Genomic DNA, 4,786 nt, shown 5'->3' on the forward strand with positions numbered 1-4,786 from the left:
GCCTGGGGTTATTTTCTTAGTATTCCCAATGGGTCCCCAACTACTCCGACAAAGCCCGCCCCCTCTTGAAAGCATCCTCTTTTCCGCTCTCTGCTGAGGCCCACGCCGCCTTCAAAAGCATTAAGCAGGATATTGAGCGGGCCACGCTACAGGCAGTGGACGAGAACACTCCCTTTCAAGTGGAAAGTGATGCGTCTGACTTTGCCTTGGCGGCCACCCTCAACCAGGCGGGGCGGCCCGTAGCTTTCTTCTCGAGGACCCTCCAAGGGCCAGAGATCAGACACTCCTCCGTGGAAAAGGAGGCCCAAGCCATCGTGGAGGCAGTGCGCCACTGGCGCCACTACCTAGCCGGCAAACGCTTCACCCTACTTACCGACCAACGGTCAGTAGCGTTTATGTTTAATAATAAACAGAAGGGGAAGATTAAAAATGATAAGATTCTCAGGTGGCGGATCGAGCTCTCCACCTTCGAGTATGACATCAGTTACCGGCCAGGGGCCCTTAACGAATCCCCCGACGCCCTCTCACGAGGGATGTGTGCCAGCGCCACCGGGGATCGGTTACAGACCCTCCACAACGACCTCTGCCACCCAGGGGTCACGCGGCTGTTCCACTTCATAAAGTCCCGCAACTTACCCTACTCGATTGAGGAAGTTCGGTCTCTAACCAGGAACTGCCGCACTTGCGCTGAGTGCAAGCCTCGGTTCTACCGCCCAGATAGAGCCCACTTAATCAAAGCTACACGGCCCTTTGAGCGGCTCAGCTTAGATTTCAAGGGCCCCCTCCCGTCAGTCGACCGCAATGTTTACTTCCTGAACATTGTGGACGAATACTCCCGTTTCCTATTCGCCTTCCCCTGCCCAGACATGACCAGCGCCACGGTCATTAAATGCCTCAACAGCCTGTTCTGTCTGTTCGGTATGCCGAGCTACATCCACACGGATAGGGGGGCGTCCTTCATGAGTGAAGAGCTACGCCAGTACATGCTGTCCAGGGGGATCGCCACGAGCCGTACCACCAGCTACAACCCCCAGGGTAACGGCCAGGTGGAGCGAGGGAACGGGACAGTATGGAAAGCAGTCACTCTAGCTCTAAGGACCAAGGGCCTCCCTATCTCCCGCTGGCAGGAAGTCCTCCCAGATGTGCTCCATTCGATACGGTCACTATTGTGTACTGCCACTAATGCCACGCCTCATGAACGAATGTTTGTCTTTCCCCGGAAATCCACCTCAGGCGTATCCATGCCGTCATGGCTCTCCACCCCAGGTCCGGTATTTGTACGAAGGCATGTGAGGGGCCACAAGACGGACCCTCTCGTGGAGTCAGTGCACCTACTCCACGCCAACCCCCAATACGCGTATGTCCGGCACGCCGACGGAAGGGAGGACACCGTGTCCATAAAAGACGTCGCCCCAGCCGGTAACGACAACAACCACGACAACAACAGCAACAGCGATCACAGCAACTCTTACCCACCCACTACTCTTTCATCACCCCCGGAAGAACATCGACCAACGGTGCCCCCACCAACTACCCCTTCAACAACCCTGGCGGCGCCCCCGGCAGAGACCCAGGAGGCCACCGGGGACACCCAGCCGACACCCGCGGCACCACGTCGGTCACAGAGGACTATCAAACCCCCGAACAGACTAACTCTATAGAAGGGGTGAATGTGATGAAATATGCCGTTCATCAGGCACTGTATTCTCTGTGTTCTCAGGCACTGTATTCTCTGTATTTAGTTTAGTTTCAGTTTCATTTCCCCACCTGTATTGTATTGTGTGTAGGGCTCCGCCCATACCTGGCCACTACTTAAGCAGGCTGCACTGTCTCACAGGCAGTGCAGCAGATCTTTGGATGGGAGACACTTCTCCACTGTGTATTACTTTCTTAGTTAATAAAAGCCTTGCTTTGCTCCGTTAACGTTGAGTCTCGGATTCATTGAGGCACATCAAGCTCTCCATCTTGAACTGGGGGAAAGTGGAGAAGATGAGTGCCAGCTTGAACAGGGAGGGGGAAAGAAGAGTTGGCAGATTCTTGGGTGTTGTATCAGCTTTTATGAAGCAGCTGTTCCAGGTTGGCATCTATGACTACCATTATGTACTCTTAGGGAAGGGAGGTTAATGCTTCAAACAACGCCAGGCACCTCTGTACCCAGTTAGGAAATATTCCAATTTTAAATTGTCTTATGACATCAGCATCATTGGAAACATGTTGCACGATAAGAACGTTCGATCAGACTTTATTTCAAACTTTGAACCTTGCTCTAATGGCTTTGAGGGGGTTTATAAAGAACAATATTTAGCACTTTGTGTGTTGTAGAAAGAAGAAAAATGTTTTTTTTTAAATCTCCATCTCCTACTCAACATGTTGCCATGAACTGAATGCACATTTTCAGATTTCACTGACATTAACAGATACGAATCCCGCCTGTACTGATTGAGAGTGAATACCACGTGTTGAAGCCAATATTAAAATTCCTCTGAGGCACAGCCAGCCTGATATAATCAGTAATCTTTAGTGGCACCAATTCTGCAGAAATTGAGTTATGGCAAACCATAAATTAAACAGTACTATGCATTTGTGTACGTGTGTTGGGGTGGAACTATAGTTTCCATGGTTGCAGTTATTTCTAATTGAAAACATAACTGTACAAATTAAGACGGAAGTAGTTATATAAAAGAACACTTTGTTAAATATCTTCAGGACCAACTCAAATATGCAGCATACCCATTACCATAATTGCCAATAATAGCATTAATAGCTAGCCAACATATTTTGTTTAACTTTGGCCAGATATTTTGAGCAACGGTGTTAGAAATAAAAACTTGTGCAACTTGTTAAAGAATCTTTTCTGGATCTGTGGCTCCTTAAATTTCTGTTGTTCACAGACGTTTCTCCGTTTTACTTCACATTTAATGGAAGATCCTTGTTGCACCCTTCGCTTCCTCAATTATTCTGGTAGAAGTTGTGAATGGCCCAAGGAATAGACCGTTTGGGGCATAACATTCCTGTTCCCCAGATTGACAGTGACAGCCAGTTGAACCATGTTGTCAGATCAGGCATCTTTTACAAGGTGCTTTTAACTTCCACAAGTGCTGCTGACAACTTACATAGAGGTAAAATGGTCTTTAAACTGATAACCATCACCAATTACGCAGGCTGGTGTGATATCAAGCCTTTTTTTAAAATTCTTTCATGGGATCTGGGCGTCGCTGGCATGGCCAGCATTAATTGCCCATACCTAGTTGCCCTTGAGAAGGTAGTGGTGAGCCGCCTTCTTGAACAGCTGCAGTCTGTGTAGTGAAGGTACTCCCACCATAAGAACATAAGAAATAGGAGCAGGAGTAGGCCAATCGGCCCCTCGAGCCTGCTCCACCATTCAATAAGATCATGGCTGATCTGATCCTAACCTCAAATCTTCTATCACTCTGCATCCACCCAAACCCATGTGATCTCCCGGGAGAGGCGAGAAACCAGATAAAGACCCAATGGCCAATTTGGGAGAAAAAAATCTGGGAAATTCCTCTCCGACCCATCTAGGCGATCGAAATTCTTCCAGGAGATCACTCTGTCCCTATATTTTCTACAGTACTTACCTTCTGTAAAGGCGATCTCCACCCCAGCCAGGAACAGGAATAAAACCATCTCCTGAAATCTAACACAGAATTAGAACACAGTAGGAGCAGAACCAGGCTACACGGCCCCTAGGCCCGCTCCACTACCCACAGGGCCATGACCATTCCGAACCTAGACTCATGTCCAATTTCCTGCCCACTCCCCGTAACCCTTAATTCCCTTTACTTCTAGGAAACTATCTGATGTAAGAAAAAGGAGACTTACCATCAAGTAACTATAAAGTAAGCTTTAAGTAACTTATAAACACACTATATACACAAGAGAGGTCTTTACCATGCCTCTGGTAGAAGCCTCTTACAATACTGAACAGACCAGTATTTATACCAGTCCAACAGGAAGTGACATATGACAGGAAGTGAGGTATGTACACAGTTCATAGTTCATATTTCACAGGAAGTGATGACATAACTTCCCGGAAGTTATCATTTTTATCACATTCTTCCCTCCTGCAGGATTAGGAGGCTGTGGTCTACCTTTTGGTCCGCAGCCGCCGAACAAGGAAGAGTCGCACCCGTTTGGATTCCCGTCGTAGAGGGTCGCTGGTCCGCTTACATGCGGTTGGCCATTGGTCAGAGTCTGTGTGGCCTGGATTGCCCTGTGAAGGGTCGGGGAGATCATGGCTTCGAGTACGAGCCCCAATAGGTTCAAAGTCGGACTGCCTCTGTTCAGAGGGAGGTGCAGAGCTGGTCTGTGGCGGATCAGTACTTTCATGCGCAGTACTGGGAGGGTCGCAACCTTGAGCACGGGGTTCTACCGGCACCAAGCTAGTTGGTGTCCGATCAGGATCCTGGAGAGGGGTACCCGATAGGTCCCAAGAGTTTCCTGGTGAAATGCCATCACCCGATGTCCCACTAGGTCCTGGTGGGCAGGGAGCCAGATCCCGTAATGATACGGTAGATTCTCGGCTGTCGGAATATCGTATGTTTGCATAGGTGGGGTTGGCATCGGTTAGTTCGACCTCGTCTACAAGAGGGTCATTTTTAGACGTCCGAACGTATCTTCGGAGTAATACAGGTCCAGGAGTAGTTAGCCATGACGGGAGTGATGTCCCATGAGATGAGCGATGCTGGAATCCAAAGAACCGCTCATGAGGTGTAGTATTTGTGGCTGTAGAAAGCAGGGACTGTATAGAGTGCAATGCATCCGG

The sequence above is a fragment of the Somniosus microcephalus genome, chromosome 27 (assembly GCF_052327205.1).
Source record: "Somniosus microcephalus isolate GS21.2 chromosome 27, FLI_Smic_1.0, whole genome shotgun sequence".
In the NCBI taxonomy this organism is placed as follows: Eukaryota; Metazoa; Chordata; class Chondrichthyes; order Squaliformes; family Somniosidae; genus Somniosus; species Somniosus microcephalus.